General features: G+C 42.0%; 1 long non-coding RNA gene across 1 annotated transcript; it reads left to right on the plus strand.

Moving 5' to 3' along the window:
- Nucleotides 1-2,102: 2,102 nt before the first annotated feature.
- Nucleotides 2,103-19,082, plus strand: LOC107107030. Its single transcript, XR_001482384.1, has 4 exons — nucleotides 2,103-2,187; nucleotides 5,403-5,462; nucleotides 14,864-14,909; nucleotides 17,609-19,082. It is a non-coding gene; the product is annotated as an uncharacterized LOC107107030 (long non-coding RNA).
- The last annotated feature ends 1,742 nt before the right edge of the window (nucleotides 19,083-20,824 follow it).

Consider the following 20,824-nt stretch of genomic DNA (forward strand, 5'->3'; position numbering starts at 1 on the left):
CAGCAAGAGTTGGTTTATAGTTAGTTATATTCTGAATCCCCTGCCACACCTGCTGCATGTCATTCGTATAGAAATTATCCTCAATCTTCTGTTTATAGCCCAGCTTAGCCTGTCGAATACCTCTTTTCAGGTTGGCTCTGGCAGAGCTATAAAGGTTCATATCTCCAGACCTAAAGGCCATATTTCTCTCCTTCAAAAGTCGCTGTACCTCTCTAGTCATCCAGGGTTTTTTATTAGGATAGACCCGTATGCACCTATCCACAGTAACACTGTCTATGCAGTGTTTAATATAGCCCAGGACTGCCCCTGTGTATTCCTCCAGGTCTTGATGATCAAAAATATCTCAGTTTGTCCTCTCAAAACAATTTTGCAACTGATGAGAAGCATCCTCAGGCCAAGTTTTTACCATCCTTCTTTTTACAGGAGCTTGTGACCTGAGGGTAATATATGTTGGTACTAAAAACAAGGACATACGGTCCGACTGGCCCAAATGTGGAAACTGCATGGCTCTATGTTTTATGTTAGAATAGACCTTATCTAAGGTCTTATCTCCTCGGGTGGCACATTTCACATGCTGATAAAACTTAGGGAGCACAGTCTTTAATTCAGCGTGATTAAAACCCCCAGCAATAATATGCACTGCCTCAGGATATTTATCTTGGTTACTACTTATAATTTTATACAAGTGTCCCAGTGCCGATTTTGCATTAGCATCTGGTGTTATGTAAACGGCAGTTGCCATAACAACAGTAAACTCTCTCGGAAGGTAGACAGGTCTACATTTAACAGTCACATACTCTACATCCAGGGAGCAGTGACTGGCAACAATCTTTGAGTCCTTGCACCAGTTGTTGTTTACATATATGCAGAGTACCCCTCCTTTGCTCTTGCCAGAGTCCCCGCTCCTGTCACAACGATGTATGGTGCGACCCACCAATTCAATAGCCGCATCCGGTATGGAAGAATGAAGCCAGGTCTCAGTAAAAAACCAAGACACAACAGTCCCCAACAAGCTTATTCATTGTCACTTGAAGTTTTAGTTCATCCAATTCATTACTAAGTGAACATACATTCGCAAGAAAAATGCTAGGAAGTGGTAGCTTGTTTTGGCTCCTTCGTAGCTTTACCAACACACCAGCCCGACAGCCTCGCCTTCGCCTTCTATCCCTGCGCCACCTCCTTCTCCTCCTCCTCGTGGGGGTGGTAATCCACGTGGAGCCCGGCGTCCTAGATATCTCCACCGGGATATCGTAGGAGTGGAGAGAGTCAGCTGTAACTGCTTTTTCACTCCGCATTCCCATCATTAGAAGCTCCTGCCAGCTGTAGATATTATTTGCCCAGCAGAGTGTAACACAAACAAGTAGTAACTCAAACAAAAACAGCCATACAAAACACCGAAAGAGAGAGCACAAAGCCGCTGCGTCTATGCGCACCGCCATCTTGGATAGCAATGAAAAAAGTACTGGAGGCAGCTTGTTGTTGTTTAAGTTAGTCTTTCTCCTCTCTGTTAGGAAAAAAAATTAACTTTAAAATGTTTAATTTCTGCTGTTGAAGCGGGATCTTTAAAAAAGGTGGCGACCCATAATAAAAGTCAGAAGATAAGCTATAGCAAGAAAATAGGGATTTTAATGTACATTTCATTAGAAATTAATAAAATGCCAGATTTCTTGTATGTGTCTTTTACAATGGAACAGACACATCCTGAACCTTAGCACACTTATTTGGAAGTAATTCCATTTATTCTAGTGGAATTTACTTTCATGAAAGAATATATAGGATCAGAGCCTTTTTTAACTCTGAAACTATTACTTTAATCCTATGTACACCTGAATCGAATAAGTCCCACTTTGCTCAGTGGGGTTTATTGCCAAATAGCTTTATGTGGGATTACAGTCATAGTTTCACAAGCAATATGGAGAGAGAGAGAGAGAGAGAGAGAGAGAGAGAGAGAGAGAGAGAGAGAGAGAGAGAGAGGGCACATATGACTGATAATGCTCTGTGTTGGAAGTTCATTAATGTAAAGCTGTCATTTAGATAGGATTTAAATGGGCGGGTAGGTAGGTGTGTGAGACGGCTACAACAGTAAGCTTGTAAAATAAGCTTGGTGAATCTCTTTCATCAGTTTTAATTGAGCAGCCCAGCAGTGAAGAGCATCTAAAGGACTCCCTTATCCAGATTTATCAAGAGGTAAGAGATTTTAATTTTTACTTCTTGAAAAAGATTTTGGGAAATATTTTCCCTTACATTTGGAAATGTGAAGATTCCTCCCCCCCCAAAAAAAAGAAAGATATGGGATCTCTCTCTTTCTTTTGTTTCTAAGAAGAAATATGCATGCAGCATCATGCATTTTTCTCCCTCGAGAGAAATTGTTTAGAATAGAATGAGGAACATTTCTGGCTGTCTGGAGAAATTTGTCAGTCTCTAATTAATATCTGTTAAACAAACGGAGAAAGAATGTATTTGCAGTTTTGATGGTATTGGTTCCCCCTTCTGTCTGGTTTTGTATTTCTGCTTAGTTCAGTGTTCTGTCTTTAATTGGGCAGTGATCAATGTTCCCTCTAAGCTATGGAGTGGGTGAGCAAAATTTCCACTTTGTGAGCTACTGGCATTAAAGTTGTGAGCAGGTGATTTGGCTAGTGCATAAATTGGTTTGCTCTGGAGCCCTCCTTCCTGAGCTAAGACAAAAATGTGTGAGCCGGAGGCTCAAAAACCGTGAGCTAGCTCACACTAACTCAGCTTAGAGGGAACATTGGCAGTGATATGTGTGAAAATAGATTTAGAGGCAGCAGCCCACAGGCGGAAGCCAAGATTTATATGGGTCAGATGGGATTTTCTTAACTCTCACTGAGAGTTTGGGAGACCTGCTTTACAGGAAGGCTCTGGAGATAGATCCAGGTGGGTAACTGTGTTGGCCAGGAGAAGCAGAACACAGTGTGAATCCAGTGGCACCTTTAAGACCAACAAAGTTTTATTCAAGGTATAAGGTTTTGTGTGCATGCAGACTTCTTGAGATACATATGAGTATATCTGAAGAAGTGTGCATGCACACAAAACCTTATATCTTGAATAAAACTTTGTTGGTCTTAAAGGTGCTACGGGGCTCAAAAGAATACTCTGGTATTTAATGCTGTCTGAGCAGAAAAGGATGGAGAGGAGACTCTAGGTTATAAGGTCTATATGGGGAGCTTTATGCAGGCTTATGTTGATCAGACATCTACATTCTAGAACTAGGGAACCAAGTCTAAGAAACAAAATGTGTACCAGAGGTTTGGCGGCACATATGCTGTTTGAATTATGTGGCTATTGTGGGAGCACATTCACCACATTCTGTTCAAAATGAGCCATTTTGTTCTCCAGGACTGAGCTCAGGGGAAATTGGTTCTGTGGCTCTGTAGCAGAAGCCAGCTGCGCACTGCACTGATATCCTGGCACTTATAACATACTCCATCAGACCGTAGCCAAGATGGGGCCCGTGGGTGAACTGCTTTATTGGAAGTACTGGTTTGCCCCTCAAAAAGTGATTTTAAAAGCCCTGACCTGGATAGCCCAGGCAATTATGATCTCATCAGACCTTGGAGGTTAAGCAGGGCTGACCCCGTCAAGTACTTGGATGGGAATCCTCCAAAGAATACCAGGGCCATGATGCCGAGGCAGGCAATAGCAAGCCACCCCTCTGAACGTCCCTTGCCTCCAGGCCTCACGAGGGGTCACCAGAGGTCAGCCATGACTCCCAGGCATGCACACGCAAATACCAAAAAATGGTTTTTAAAAGGCTTTAAAAAACTTGGATATTGAACTTTTCTTTTTAAAGAATGACAACTTTTTCCAAATAGAAAAACTTCTGTTTTTTGAGTGGGTGCCTCCCAAATAGGGTTGGAGATCTCCCAGAATTACAACCAATGTCCAGACAACAGAGGTCAGTTCCCCTGGAGAAAATGGCTGCTTTGGATGGTGGACTCTATGTCATTATATACCAATCAGGTTCCTTCCCTTTTCAAATCCCACCGTCCCCCTGGTTCCACCCACTAAATCTCCAGGTATTTTCCAACCCAGAGTTGGCAACCCCACTCCCAAAGTAGCAGTGTGACAAAATTGACCCATTTAATCCGCCCACCCCCTGTCTCAACCTGCGCTTTTCAAGAACCCCTTCAGCCCATATCCTGTTTCCTACATAAATATTTCCCTTTTAAGAACTGTCACAGTCAACATGGCAAGGCTGTTAAGGAGTAACATTTGCTTAAGTTTAGTAGGAGACCTGAGTAGTGATTTTAAATTTTGGTTTTATGCTTTTAATCCATTTCATTTGATATGTTTAATCTATGTTTGTAAGCCATCTTGAGTTCCGTACGAAAAACAGGTGGCCAATAAATGTTTTAAACAAAATAAATAACTTCAGAATGACCTTTATGGAATGCTTTCAATCTGAGCAGGTAAACTTTTCTGAGAGTAAAATAAGGGTTACCATATTTTAAAAAGCAAAAAAAGAGGACATATTTCCTGACTGACTACTAGGCTTGCCAGCCCCCAGGTCCAGGCGGGGGATCCCCCAGTTTCGGGGGCTCGGCTCCCCCACGGACCAACTAGTGGGCAGGGGAAGCCCTGCTCCTAAACAGGGACGTCGCTGTTCAACATCCCCGATGCAATGATGTCACCCAGAAGTGACGCCATCATGTTGGGGCCATCGCAGGGGATGCTCTAGTATTTGGGCAAACTCTATGGTTTTGAGGGCGAAAAAACCATAGAGTTTCACTCAAATACCATAGCGTCCCCATGCAATGTCCCCGACATAACTTTTGGGTGATATCATTGTGTCAGGGATGTCAGGCAACATCTCTGCCCATCCTTGGAACACCCCCCCCCCCAAATCCCCCTGCTGAAGTAACGACGGGACCTGGCAACCCTGCTTCAAACAAGTGGTCACTATTACAAATCTCATTTTAAATACCTCTACTATTTAAGCTGTGACAATTGTTACTAACTAGGAATATTCCTAACCTTCCAGCCCCCAAAGAAGACATTTTCATTAGCCCAAAAGAGGATGGACACACAAAAAAAGAAATGTCCTTTAAAAAAGAGGACATCTGGTAACCCTAGTAAAACAGCTATTCTTATTCGAATTATATTTTTCTAATGCCAACAAATTCTGGGTACTAAGGCTGCAATCCTTAGTCATTTCCAGGAGTAAAATAAAATGGAACTTTGCTTCTGAGTAGATTTGCATCAAATTGCTTCCTAAAATACTGGAACTGGTGTCATTTATAAAATTGAACCACTAAATGATTCTCCAGTAATTTTTTTGCCCATCTAGTAAAAAAAAAACATGACAACAGTCTTCCCACCCCCTATATCACTGGAGCAATTTTGCAACTCTTAATTAACTGGTAATTAATGTTTAATTACAGATTGCATTTTTAATAACAGAAAGGAACACATGCTTTAAAATACCTGAAATATGGAGAGGGGTAAGTCCGATGACTGAATCTCGTTTGGATTTTTGGTATGTACACATGTCTTTTACATAGTGAAGGTGACAATAAGCTAGACCCACTGGAAGACAAAAAGATTATGATCTTTGGTTTAATGTAATGCTTATCCACAGTATGTGCTGCTGCTCAGAAGCCTTTTTCAGTTGACACAGCTTTGGCACTCAAATGGCACATAACGGGAGAATGCACTACACATTATCTTCCTGATGCACGTGGTTGCCATTTTGTATAAATAGGGCAACATGCATATTTTCAAGCTTCAGCACACATAATTAGCTACCCATATCTTTTGAGGGCCCACATTTGAACTTTTTAAAGCTATTCACACAAAATGGCCATCACTGTTTAAAGTGAAAAGGGCTAGAGACTAAATATGATGTTTAATCAATAGTTGAGGTATTTCAGCTCCTATCTTCCCACTCACTGAGCAGCAGACAGTCTTCCCTTCTGAGGCAACCATCAGCTGTTCTGAAGGGAAAAAACCTCTCTCTCTCCCCCTCTCTGACACACACACTCAATTGTTAGTACAGGGGTAGGGAGAATCTATGTCTTTTGAGCTTACATGGGGGGAATGTATACATATGTTGCCATTTCAATTAAATGAAACATTCAGAGAGAAAAATTGAAGTTTTCAGTTTTTGAAGGGAGCAAGAAAACATTCAGCTTGAGTTTCCAGTACTTAGTCAGCTGAAATAAATGTTAGTGGGTGCCCTTATGTGAAGGTATTCTAGTTATGGAAAGTGCTAGGAAGATATGGTGGGTGGGTGGGTGGCTGGGGGCTGAGAGTGATGGAGTATAAATCTTGCCATTCTCTTCCTTTCCTCATATTTTGAGACTCTTATGTTTCCATTCCCTTGATAGGGAGAGCAGTTCTTTCACCCTTCCTTTCTTCTGGTAGTGAAGTTTTGACAAAGTAGTTTCGGGCAAATAACACAACCCCAGTGCACAAACATAGATAAACCGTGAGCTTAGGAATCCATTAAATTTTAAACTGTGATTACTACCTGGAATTTGCAGGAAGTGGCTGGAATTTGGCTCTTCTCTATAACTAACACTATCTTTCTGTCCCTCCCATCATCTGTAGCACACCTCAGAGCTGTCTGAGAACCAGCATGGTGCTAGGGATTAAGGACAGAGGTCAAATCTAGACACTTAAGAGAGAAAGAGGCACTGAGAAAGGAGAGGGAAAGAACGTGAAAGACAGAAAAGGCAAAGGGTAGAAAAGTAAGGAAAGTGAATGAAATGAAGGAGGAAATAAGAGAAGCAGGATTAGGAAAAAGTGTGGAAGGGGTTAGGAAGCAAATTAGCAAAGAAGCAAGCGGACGTTGAATTTGCTCACAGTCCAGTTAGAGTATATGAGTATCCCAAGGGATAAATAGAGGTCTCTCCATGTGCCATTTAAAAAACACAAATGGACGAATGCTACTCTGACTTCCTGGTGTGCTTGCAGACAGGGGTCATTTTGTAGAAAAAGAGGTGCAGGAGCTCATTAGCATACCTCATTAGCATAACTTATTTGCATATGCCACACCCCCTGACATCACTGGAAGTGTCAGAAGGCAACACCCACCGCTCAGGCTCCACTGGACTGTTTTGGATTGCTAGCTTTTTTGGGGGGGGGACGTGCAGATCTGCCCTAGAAGAGTAGGGAGAGCTTGTACCTGAATAAAACTTGGTTTTAAAGGTGCCACAGGACTTTTTTGGACTGGGGGGCTGGGGGGGGGGGCTCTGCAACTTACCTGGCTGCTTCTTGCTCTGACTGAGGGCTGCTGGGAGCAGGGGGTGGGGCTTGTTGTATGTGCCCGCCCCTTGGGCTCTTTACTGCCGGAGCTCCGCTCCTGTGCGCTCCGGCAGGATATGACCCCTGCTTGCAGATATGATGACTACCATGCAGAAGTTGCCAAAAGGCATGGGATTTGTATAGGCACTCCATTTGGATGCTATAACATTGAAAAGCCTCTTTGCTCATGTGCAAACACCTTACACATTAATTTGCACATAAATGTGCTAGTGCACACTTGAAACATCTGTCTTTATGCCAGGCTTACACAGTGCTTTTTGTAGACTTTGTAATGTTTACATTTTCTCTGAGACTACAGCCCTAAGTTCTTGGAGTGGGAAGCAGCTTTTACTGTAATTAAAAGAATTTTGGATTTTGAATATACATGGGACAATCTTGTCAACAAAGCTAACTTTAAAATTTTTAAAAACAAAACAAAAAAAAACAAAAAGACAGGCAGGCAGACATATTGTGTTTGATATAATTTTTACAATGTGCTTTTGTTTGTCAGTTTATCTAACATGCAGATCACAGATTTATCTGTAAAGGAATACTGGCTGATGTTCTGTGAACTGTTAATATAGATTCTATTGCTGCTCTGGAAATGTTAGTATCTCTCTTCTCCACGCAATATTAGTAATGAACAAAACTCATGTAGGTGGAGGCCCTGGGCTGCACCCATCAGTAACAGTGTCAAATATAAAGGCTGCTTAGGCAAGCTGTGTCTTGGTTATTGCAGAAGAAAGCCTGTCAGTGGCTGATTTGATATATTTGAGATTGTTCTGATACTAGTGGTTTTCTTGGCTTCCATGGTGTAAGACACAAAGGGTGCCTCTGGTTGTGTTTCCCAACCCAATTTGAGAAACACACGACACAGTCCTATAGAGAGGAATTCACTAGAATATTTATTAATTAATAAAGGAAGAGTACAGATCTCAAGGTTTTGGAACCTTGAATACCCAATAGACTCTTCGAGTGTTACAATGGGTGACATAGGATTTTATACCCAAGATGACACACACAAATAAAACAAGATCATTGGTTCCATCAAACATCAGCACTTTGACCTTACAGATCTCTGACTGGCAGAAAAGCTTTTGGGCTAGGCTTTCCCAAGAAAAGTTTTTTCTCTTTAGTTAAACAATGAGCACTTTTTCCTTCTTAGGCTATGTAGCTCTAAAAGTATCCCTATAGGTACAGGGTAGTATTGTTCTTTATTCAGCTAGGCAGACATGCGCAGTTAGGCTGGGCTGTCAAGGCCGAAAGCCTCAGCAAAGATGGCAAGTTAACATTTTGTTCTTTCAGCATTTTACCCTCCCAAACAACAGTCACAACTGAACCAAAGTTAATACCTGAATATATTCATGATGTTAGACTCATAAATGGCACTTAACATATGCACCATGGAAGTGCTAAGTGCACCCACCAAGTCAAACCTGTTAGTCAGTGGCAGAGTATAAAGTGATTCATAAACTGTGTGTACAACAATGATAACAAAGATATGCTCCATACTACTTTCATCAGTTGTGAATATTAGAAGAATTTGTGTCATAAGGAGACATGTAGGGCATTTCTCTGGGAAACATTCAGTTTGGATCGCTAGTTGTACCAATTGATCTAAGTAACTTGTTGCAATTTAATATTGTGATGATGAAACCAATGTCCTGGAGCAAAGATGACTTATTTATCTGCTTGTTTATTTATGTGCTTATTTGTCTGTTGCAAGCACATTCATCCAAGAAGACTGGAATGGTACAATATTTATGGGTTCAAAAATCAGGTTTTAAGCCATTTCTTGTTCTGGTAATCAACTTTAATGTGAAAAGCAACTAATCTATCTTGTACAACCGTGTTTATGCCATGTTCTGGATCTGAGATCTTGTGAGGACAAGTCCACAAGTTACCAGTTCCATAATATAAGGGAATGCCTCTAAATTATAAATTATATCACTACAAATGTTATGTCTAGGGCATTCCATTTTATCAAACAAAGACAAAAAAGGGGAAAAATAAAACTCAACCCAAAGTGTACTGAAGATGCTACTAGGGTCAGGCTACAACAGATAAAATATAATCAAAATAAGTATTTATTATATGGTGTACACAATAATAAAATTAAAAACATAGGGCCCGAATATCAGGCTGCAGTAAGAATAAGAGCAAGCTTTATATAAGCTGTAATACTGCCCAAACACACTTGATGATTCAGTTTGGTGTAGTGGTTAAGTGCACAGACTCTAATCTGAGAGAACCGGGTTTGATTCCCCACTCTTCCACTTTTACCTGTCGGATGACCTAGGGCAAGCCATAGTTCTGACAAGAGCTGTCCTTGACAGGGCAGTTCTGGAAAGAGCTCTCTCAGCCCCACCTACCTCACAGGGTGTCTGTTGTGGGGAGGGGAAGGGAAAGGAGTTTGTAAGCCGCTCTGAGACTCTGAGTGAAGGGCGGGGTATAAATCCAATCTCTTCTTCTTCGACCAACCATAAGCGTTTCGTCCTCAGTGGTCAATAATACACACTTTTACACCTGGGTTGTTTGCAGGTTTGAATGCTCTTAGGTTTAATTGTTCATTTATATAATATTTAGCTCATATATAATTTTTGCTTTATAGATTATAACATCAATGAAGAGCTTTGTGTGAGTGCAGTTACCATGTGAAGAAATCCATGGCCTGAAACTTACACCATAGTGCACAATATATGAGGTAGAAATTTTTCTGTATTTTTGTGCTTTTTTAAAAAATTAGTACAGTATACTAATGTTAATTATTGTAAAAAATTGATTTTTTCTCTTTTTTCCATTTCTATCTCTACATAACAGAATCTGGTCAGAATTGATATATAGCAGTTTATGGATGAGTGGTTTGTCTTTTTGTAAAAGTGTGTATTATTGACCACTAAGGAAGTTGCCTGTGGCCAAAACACATATAGTCTTGTGTTGGTCATTTGATATGTTCATCAACTGTGTTTGGAAATATTAGAACTTCTATAAAGCTTGCTTATATAAGTAACCTATTAAGCAAAACACAGATTAACAGCCATGCATAGTGGCTAGTTGGAGGTTTGATGAACCTCCTGGCTTTTTTGCAGCCTGAAAGGGTGAGGCTGGGGACCAGAGCACCTGGCATGTCACAGTATTTCTGTCAATCTATTCTTAGTTTGGTAAAAGAAAGTTGTGCAGGTTTGGATCAGGGTTTGTAAAAGCCAGTTTGGTGTAGTGGTTAAGAATGGTGGACTGTAATCTGGAGAACCGGGTTTGTTTCCCCACTCCTCCACATGAAGCCAGCCAGGTGACCTTGGTTCAGTCACAAGTTCTCTCAGAGCTGTTCTCTCAAGAGCAGTTCTCTCAGAGCTCTTTCAGCCCCACCTCCCTCACAGAGTGTCTGTTGTGGAGAGAGGAAGGGATTGTAACACTATGAGACTCAAAGTGGAGGGCGAGGTATAAATCTAATCTCCTCCTCCTCCTTCGTATAGGGGTAATATCTCGTTAAGGACAACTTCAGTTTGGTATTGTTCTACTTACTTTCTGATTGTTGAGAGCTCTGCTGTGCTGTAGGGTGCATATGCCTTAGGGAAAGGGCCATGGGTCAGTGGTAGAATATCTGCTTGGCATGCTTGGCATCCCAGATTCAACTGCTAATCAGAGTAGACAATACTAACCTTGGTAGAACAGTGGTCTGACTCAGGAGCTGTGTTCACATGTTACAGCGAACACACATACAACCTGCATATATGTGCACATACCTGCTTGTAAGAAAAAGCCACCGCCTATTTGCTTTACAAATGAAACTGGGGATCAGTAAATGGATAAATGTGGGGTTTCAATCACATGTTCAGCTGTATGTGTGTTGAATGCAACACAGGAATTACTCAATACACATACAAAGGTCAATCAAGTGTATAATGTATACGGATTGTCCATGTGTTCACTGTAGATTGTGAAGAGGGCTTGTATATGGCAGTTTTGCGTGTTCATGAGTGTGTGGCTGTGGCTTTCTCTTGAACAGTTTGTGCTGTATCTTTCTGCAAGTCACCTTCTTGTGGGAACATGTTACAAAGTGATTTGAAATGTCTGGGAGGGAAGGGCAGAGCTGGGTGGCCAGTAGACTGGATGATCCCACAAGTCTATATATTGATGCAAGGCTTGAAGGCAAGGGTGGCTTTATAAATTTTAAAAAACCTTGCAGTAAGAGAAACGGGGGGCAATTACAGGCCATGCCAGTAAGGGGAACAGGGGTCCTTTAACATACACCTTGACTCGTTGAATCTTGACGGCATACCTGAGGGACCGTCTTTCCCCATATAGGCCCCAAAGAGCACTTCGGTCAGGGTCACAATTCCATCTGGTGACCCCGGGCCCTAAAGAGGCCAGGCTAGCTACCACGAGGGCCAGGTCCTTTTCGGTGGCGGCTCCTACCTGGTGGAATGAGCTCCCGGAGGAGATCAGGGCTCTGCGGGACCTTTTACAGTTCCGCAGAGCCTGCAAGACGGAGCTCTTCCGCCAGGCTTTCGAGTAGGAGCCGCCGCCGCCACTACCACCACCGCATAATTGTGGAGCAGGACCGCCGGGTTGGGCTGATGAAGTGGAACATCGTGGCTCATGGCGTCCCTCTTCTGACCTCAGACCCCCTCCTGATATCCAATGGAGAATATGTAATTTTAGCCTTTCATGTATCCAGTGAGCTGTGAATGTTTTAGCTTAGTTGTTTTAATCTATTTATTTTTATTGCACTTGTGCCTTGTAAGCCGCCCTGAGCCTGTGTGTGGGGAGGGTGGGATATAAATGGAATGAAATAAATAATAAATAAATAAATCTATACCTACAGTTCTGATGCTTCAGTTTCACTGCCTAAATTATACTGTTTGTAGACTTTTTTGCTTCATCCAGTTTCTCTCCACATTCATAAGAATCTTCTTTTTCTGGAACAAAACTTCCTTCCAGACGCATGGTAAACTTATCAATCATTCTTTTTTTTCCATACTGAAAAACAGGATCAGCACAAAGAAACCACAGGCCACCAATTAAGCATGCCTGCTTGAGTATTCCTCAGTTTGTGTGAGATAGGATTGCTGACTCCTGTTTGGGGATTTGGTGGGTAGTGCATAGGAAAGGCAGAATTTGGAGGGGCATAATGGCGAGAAGCAGCTATTTTATCCAGGGGTGCTGATCTCTGTAGTTTGACAATGAGTAGTAATTCTGGGAGATCTTCAGGTCCCACTTAGAGGCTGGCAACCTGTGTATATGTTTTGAAAGAGAGATGTATAATGTAAATCAAGTGTCGTTTCCCCTCAGAATTCATTTTGGAGTCACTGCATACATTCAGGTACAGGGAATCAATCCAGCCATCTTGAAACTGGCAAAGCTGGATTGCTGACTGCTTGCCATGTCCTAAGAAACATTGCTCTCTCTTTCTAAAAAGGAATGATACTCCTCCCCTTTCTAACAAAATGTCCATACACTGAGGTAGATTTCTCCTCAGTCCAGGAATTTCGCAACAGCCTGGCAGAGCCCAGGACATTGCTTGTAGATGAGACATGTGACTCTGAACGGCTCTTTCCGATTGGACAGCAACCTCCAGATCCAGCCATACATTTTATAACTAGCTCAAGCCAGTTTTGCCTTAACATTGTCTGACTGTGCCAGGCCCATTGTCTGATTTAAAGGTACAGACTATAGAGTGAGCCCCTCCCCCAGCAACAATCAAAAGCTTCAGGCCTACTTGAAAGTTTTACCTTTCCTGACCAGAGAAGATCTTCAGGTATGTATAATGGAGATGTGTGTGCATGGGGGAGAGGTGACGGGGGGGGGGGAGGCACTTTGCACATGCTCAGGGTCACTGCTGGAAAGTAGTATGATTTTTAGATGTCAGGAATTGGAACAGAATGTGGGATAAACTAGTCAACACTGAAGTCTCTCTTCTCCCCTCAGATAATCTATCTTGTTCTCACTTTTGCCTTTGGCAGCAAAAAATGTAAAAGATATTTAGACACCCCATTTCAAGCTTATTTTTTAGCAGTGATGTAAATTCAAGAAGGGGTTAGTTCACAGCCAGGTTAAAGGGCCTGGTCTTGGGATTGCAGGGATTTATATTGCCAAAAAAGCAATATGTTTCTGTGGATTTTTTAATCCTGCAAAATAATCAGTAGTATGGGTGTTTTCAGTCACATGTGGTGACCATCTACTTTGGTGACATTCTTCTTTAGGTGAATGGTGTTTTATATAAAAAGGTGTGTGTGTGTGTGTGTAAACTGAATTGTGCTTAGCCACACCAAGATTTAAAACAGAAGACAACAAAGATTAAAACACAGATTAAAAGTGGGAGCAAGTATTGGCCCAACAGATGAGGTTATAAACTTTTTACAGCTAAGAAAAGAGATGAAAATGAAATACAGATAAAATCTAACACTAATTGTGCAGTCCTAAACAGAGTTATATCCTTCTAATCCCTTTGACTCCAATAGCATTAGAGTGCTCAGCATTGCACTGTAAATGGCTTGCCATTACTCCTCCATGTGTCTCTTTCTCATCATCTAATTTTCTATTTTCTTCCTTCCCTTCAAGCCAAAACTTGTATCTCCTCCTTTGCAGTTTACTCCTGCACTACTACCCTTCTATCGTCTTCTATTCCATAAATTCTGTTCTATGAATAGTTTGCCATAGAATTGCCAATTCCGGGTTAGGAGATCCCTGGAGATTTGGGGTGGATCTTGGGGATGGCACAGTTTAGGGAGGGGAGGGAACTTTGGACAGTATAATGCCGTAGACTGCAGCCCCCAAAGCAGCCATTTTCTCCAGGAAATCTCCGGGCCAGGATGAAAATGTAATAAGTACAGAAATCAATCTGATGGCAGCTGCAGTCCTAAATATATATTTTTTAAATATTTATTTTTTTAATTGTTTTACACAAATTTTACATATTATCTTTTAACCATGCGTTTACATAGTAGTTTTTCCCCTCCCCCCTATGCTATCCCGGTGCTTTAGTCCTATATTCCCAGCCACGGGCAGCTGCAGTCCTACTTTGAAAAAGCACCTTCCTGGGAATGAGCCCTAATGAATACAGCAGGACTTTCTTTTGATGCCTGCTCAGGATTGTTCCCTGAGAGCTTCAGCATACATCCTTTCTGCAAAACAATTTTGCAACTTGCTTTCTGGCTCACACGTGGCTGTACTAGTCATGTTGTGGCTTCAAAGGAAACAAACCGGCACCTGTGCTTGATTGCTGGGAGTGATTCTCATTTACTGCAGATGACCAGATAGATGACTATTTAGGTGTGTGAAAATTCCCTTTTTCTATATAAAGTTTTATTGTCCTTCATTCCAGCTGAGTAGTTCTAGTATTCATAGTACACCATAGGTGTGCAGCAAGGGGGACTTGCTGCTGTGTTGAATGGAACCGTAAATTGCCATTTTACTGTATAAAAAGGACTATTGGTTCTGGCTTTCCTTCGTTGAAAATGATTTGTTATAGAAATAGCCTCACTTTCTGGTTTGTATACAATTCCTTAGCCATCTTGCTTATAAATCTGGACAGCTGTACTGTATTGAAACGTTTCCATTTCTCGTACAATTGCTGTGCTTCTCCATTGTTTCCTAGGAGTGGTGAGAATGACTAACCTTCATGAAGTCATAACTGGATACAGGTAATAAAGAATGAGTTACTAATGTGAAGTTGGCTTGCACAAAGCACATGGAGCATTTATGAACATCTGCCAATTAATTTGGTCTGTAGGTATAAATGCACAACTTCTCCTGTTTGATAAACCTTTTGTGTCTTTGCTTATATGTAGCAGGAAACATTAAAGGATGGATCCCATGGATCTGTTTTGCTAGAAAGCAGGGGCGCTTTCCTTTGGCACCAGTAGCCTTCCTTCTGATGTATGAAGCCTCTTGTGGGAAGGCTCCTTACACCAAAGGAAAGCGCCCCTGCTAGTGGGCTGGATCCACAGGATCTAACCCAAGGCTGATATATGAATACCCATCTTACAATGCATTCTATCATATATTTTACAACACATCTGTCCCTGAGGCTTGCTATGGATGGGTCTACAAAGAGCATATTGCACGGAATGTACTTTTTAGTAAACCTATTCACACAGCATCTACACTTCTGCTGTGATGTGTCAGCATACAACTAGAAGTGCAGGAAGTAATGAGGATGATGACATTTGAGTGACGTTTTGCCATAGAGACAATAGCATATTAAATTGACGTCTAACCCTGAATGTCTAGTATCAAAATTAAAGGTGCCACTTGGATGACACAACCGTGATAAATGCAGGAAGTCACCCTGTTCCCATTATCTCTATGATAGAAGACTTTTTTGCCTGGCATGAGACAGACCCTGAATGGCTGGATTCGAATGGAATCCAGAAATGGCAATCTGATTTAAGTGGGACCAGAATAGCTCTCATAACTTTCCTCATATAGATTCTGCCAACTGTGCTGACCCTGTTTGCCTTGGTGCCACATGGGGGTTGAAATATTGTCAGGGACTCTTGGTTAAACTCTTGGTTCTTTAATGTAGCTAGTTTGATGTATGATAAGGTAATACAGAATCCTAAAACAGGTATTGTTATGTCCTTTAGACTTTAGTGACCTTTCAACACCTCAGTAACTGGCCTCAAGTTATAGAGGTGCAAATAAACTAGGCAGCATAGCCTTTAATGGCCTGGGGCATGAACAAATCCGCTTTGTATGCAAACAAAGCTGCTGTATTCACTTTGCTTGCAAAAAATGTGCACTAGTATTGCCTGTGCCCTTCACGTTTCATTACGATTTCACACTTAACTAAAAACATAGGGTTGAGTCCAACCAGCTCTTCAGCTGGTGACAGAGGAGGGACCATGAAAAAAGACTGGCCATCTGGGACAGAGGCTGTAGTCAGAAGAGGAATTGGGGGGGGGGGAGAAACTGATTGGATACAACTCATGTCTCACTGAGGAAACACTGGTGCCATATTAATTTACACGTCTAAGCTGTGCTGATTTGGGCTGCTGTCACACACACTAAATAATCCACTTTCATTCCACTTTCAGTGCACTTTCCAACTGGATTTTTACTGTGTGAACTGGCAAAATACAGTTGGAAAGTACATTGAAAGTGGATTATTTCGGCTGAGTTCAGACTGGCAGTTTGAAGCGGGAGGGAGTCGTGGCAAAAAAGAGCCGGAACAAACTGTTCCAGGTTTTCCCTTTCACACTGCAGCGACTGATGCGGGAGCATACCGGGAGGAGGCGCAAGGGAGTGTTCACACTGTTGGCCCGGAGGCATGGCTGTGAGGCGCAGCTTTCTTTTTTTGTAATCTGGAGATATGTGCCGGAGCGCATGAGCGCACAAGAAAAATGCGGCTTTTGGCGTTCACACTTTGTTGGTGCGGGATAATCGCGCTTTCCAGGGTTTGCTCCCACTTTCACCAGGTATCTTTTAAACTCAGGAGCGAAGCGTTACAAGATGGGTTGAATACGGGTGTGGAACGCCGGACAGATGTGCCTGTGTGAACGGCCCATTTAATCCAGTTATGGAACGTTTCTGAAACGTGTGTATATCGGGGCAAACTGCCAGTCTGAACTCGGCCTTAGAGTGTGTGACCGCAGCCTTTTTTTGTTTATGGGGGGGAGGACTGCCTTAAACTGGCTTTTCACATAAATTGTTATCCATTTCTTCTTTCTGTTTATGTGTTCCATCTCAGTTTTGTTCTTAGAGGGCCAGTTGGTGGGAGGGCAACTAATTGAGTGTGGCAGTTCAAAAATAGAGTTCTTAGATGTTTTTGCACTGGCTATAGATCACCATCCTAGCATTGGCATCAGTGTTCCCTCTAAGCTGAGTTAGTGTGAGCTAGCTCACAGTTTTTGAGCCTCTGGCTCACACATTTTTGTCTTGGCTCAGGAAGGATGGCTCTAGAGCAAACTAGTTTATCCAGCAGCCAAATCTCTTGCTTACAACTTTAATGCCAGTAGCTCACAAAGTAGAATTTTTGCTCACAAGAGTCCACAGCTTAGAGGGAACATTGATTGGCATGTGTCTTTATTTGTCAAAGTATTGGAGAATCCAAAAGCCCCTGTCTAGTTGATGGGAATTCATCGGGCCCCCATTAACAGGAAATACCCAGAACCAAAGAATCTCAGCTATGTCAGGAGATCAGTTTGTAGCACTCTGTAAACTTTGTAAATCTTTGCTTGAGTTCAGTTCTCAGTCTAGCTTTTGTAGTGGCTGGTTCTGATGAATTGTGCTCACTGTATATTATTGGTAGTAACATTTTTTTAAAAACCCAAACAATGTTCTACCTTACTCTTTCCTCAGCTTGGTTTAAACTTTCTTTCATACTTTGTTGATGTTATAGGACAAACTTCCAGAAGCAACGATTAATGGCGATGAAAGCAGCAAAGCGTATAAAGGATTCTTGTTACTGGTTTTATTTTCAGTACCTGCTGATCAGCTGCTGTGTTGACCTGGAGCCCTGGGAACAAATAGTGATACATGTTTTTTCTGCCACTACTATTACCATGTTGGTCTTCACAGCTTATGTGTTCATTCCAATCCATTTACGTCTGGCTTTTAGGTTCTTCCTGCAGCTACTGGTCAAGTAGCCAGAGACAACAGTTCTCAGTGTTTGCCATGATGGTCCTGGGGGTTCTCTATGTAATTTTGATGTGTTTGTGTAAATAGAGTTATTTAGAAGTCTGAGCCTGTTTCCCACCCTTTGTAGTCCCTTGGAAATTGCTAATTTTGACAACAGATTTTTGCAACAGTGAGTCATGGCGGCAGGAAGGAAGCCACAAGTCACTAGTCTTCCACCATTTTATTTAAAAAAATTACCCACAGAATTGTTATGGGTAGAAATTCCAACCGTCACTGATGTAACATGGGAATAGGGAAGTTCTATTGCGGCCCAACTAAACTTAATGGTCTTTCTTTGAGCCTACCGAAGTAGTAACAAAAAAAACTGTGCGGGAGTTTGTGCTAATAAATTTGAAATATTAATCAAAATGATTTCATAAAAAAGAGTGTACAATATTTGCATCACATATCAAATGCAAGTGAAGACGGTGATCTCCGGAATGTGCTGCCGTTTCAACACAAGTCTTCTTCTGAACAGTGATGTATACATGTGGTGTCTCTCTATTTCATTTCAACTGATTCATCATCAACAATTTCATGGATCTCTCAGGATTGTCTAATACATTGTAGAAACAGTTTCTAGAAAAGCCTTGTTGTTGGGACTGGACCACTTATGACTAAAGATGGGGCACTGCTCGTTTGCATGCTTAACTATCTGCCCATCAGAAGGCTAGGCTGGACCCTCTTCCCTGGGATGCTTGCCGGTCTGCAGTAGCAGGGAGGAAGAGCAACAACACTTGCCACTTCTGGCCATGAGAAGTGCCGTTATGCAACCAGAATATGCCATTCAACAGGCAAAGATCACCTTTGGCTCTGTAAATTAATCTACAGCTTAACTTCTGTACCCTGTAAGGGGTAAATTAACACAAGTTATACTTTCTTTCAGATGAGGCTCCTTGCACTCATGCCTTGCCTCGGTTTTCAGCTTCACATTGGGGTCAGGGGATGTTCATAAACTCTGCATTCCTATGGAACAGATCCCTTAGTTAATCCAAAATTGACATATGTGTTGGCTCATGCCCAGGTTCATCTTGTTTATTGGCATAGTGTCTTTGGAATTCATTGCTTCCAGATATTTGTTGGATCCAGCTCATCTTGCTCTTTACGGAGTGTCTCAAGGCATGTTTATATGTGTACGTTTGTTCCAATTAAAGTAACATTTCATGGAGATTCCAGAGAGGTGGCTGTGTCAGTCTGTCCCTGCAAAATTAAATAGGAGACTTGTGGCACCTTAAAGACTAACAAAAATGTATCTTAGCTTAAGATTTCATGGCCTTGAATCTACTTAAACTTGTTGCTTGTCTTTAAGCTGCTGCTAGATTTCTCTTAGGTCTTATTTTACTTCTCTTCTTTCACTGGGTTGGATCCCCTGAACCTGTTTGCTGGCTGTTATGCTTTTTGTCAACACAAAGGGGCCTTCCCTGATGCAAGAAAGAGCTTCTTATGTCAGTGAATGGTTTCTTGCACTGGATGAAAACACCACTAGTGGAACTGCCCTAAGAAAAGGTAGTCCTTGGCTGAACTACAGTGACCAACAGCACACAATGATCAGATACATCAAAAAGAGGCTTTCCTGCTAGAAAATTGTGCATTTTGCCTTTGAGATTGACATCTTATGCCCATGACTTCTGAGCACCTATTACCTGAACTTCCTTCCCCTTCTGACCCCAGAATGTTATATGCAATTAATTCTGTTGCTGGAAGTTGTGTTGATCACAATGGGTACTTATCCAGCTCTTGGGCTCTGGTTGGTTTGTTTTGGGAGGGATGAGTGGCCAGCAAGTACCATTTAGTGGATCATATATCTGCTAAAGCAAAAATGTCCACAGCCTGAAAATAAACTCTGGAAATTGTGTCACTTTCCTGTGTTTATACCAACAACTCTGAGACGGCTTACCAGTCATTCTCAGAACTTGGCAGCTGCGGGCGCCAGCATACATTTTGGGAAATGGCATGCACCCTAGGCTGTCTGGATGCCACAACACACCCTACATTTTGCCAGTTTTCCTTCTGGGAACTATAGGCAAATATCTAGCAAAAATAAACAAACAGGAAATGAAGGATGGGAGGGAGGAATGAAAATCGTCTCAAGTTTTATGAGTAAATAAGCTTTTGAACTTTAACTACCCAATATATTTTACACACCAAACTAACAGCTTTTCAAAAACATGCATAGGATATTACAGAAAAAATGGCCAAGGCAGCAAGAAGTGTGGCAGTTGTGCTGCGAGTGTATAAAACTGCAACATCAGTGCCTCGGTCAATCTTCAGTAGGTGTAAGAGATTCAAATCAGTCCTCAGCTCTTAAGCATGTTCAACTGTACATGTAAGCAGTTCCCAAATGTGGTGCTTGAGGGTGCCATTAAAACATAAGACAAGCCCTGCTGGATCAGACCAACAGTCCATCTGGTCTAGTATTCCCAGTCTCACACAGTGGCCAACCAGTTACTCTGGAGGGTCAACAATAAACCCTAATAAATAGACTAAGCATGGATGACTTTAAAAGGGAATTAGATAAGCATATGGAGCAGAGGTCCATCAGTGGCTATTAGCCACAAAGTATAGATAGGGGCTCTAGGGCAAGTGATGCTGTCTTCTTGGTGCTTGGGGAGGGGGGGGTCAACAGTGGGAGGGCTTCTAATGTCCTGGCCCCACTGGTGGACCTCCTAATGGCACTGGTATTTCTGGCCACTGTGTGACACAGAGTGTTGGACGGGATGGGTATTTGGCCTGATCCACCATTGGTGTCTCTTATGTTCTTAATAGGGCACAGAAGCTGCGGCCTTTCCCTGATGTTGCTTCCTGGCACTGATATTTAGAAGTTTACTAGTTGTCAGTATGTTTCCTGATGTCTATTTCTTGCTTGATGGTCGTGAACAGAACAGAAAAACAAAACGGGGAACAAAACAAAAAATCAATGCCAGCTTTTCTTTCTCTA

The sequence above is a fragment of the Gekko japonicus genome, unplaced genomic scaffold (assembly GCF_001447785.1).
Source record: "Gekko japonicus isolate JY-2015 unplaced genomic scaffold, Gekko_japonicus_V1.1 scaffold17, whole genome shotgun sequence".
NCBI classification, from domain to species: Eukaryota; Metazoa; Chordata; class Lepidosauria; order Squamata; family Gekkonidae; genus Gekko; species Gekko japonicus.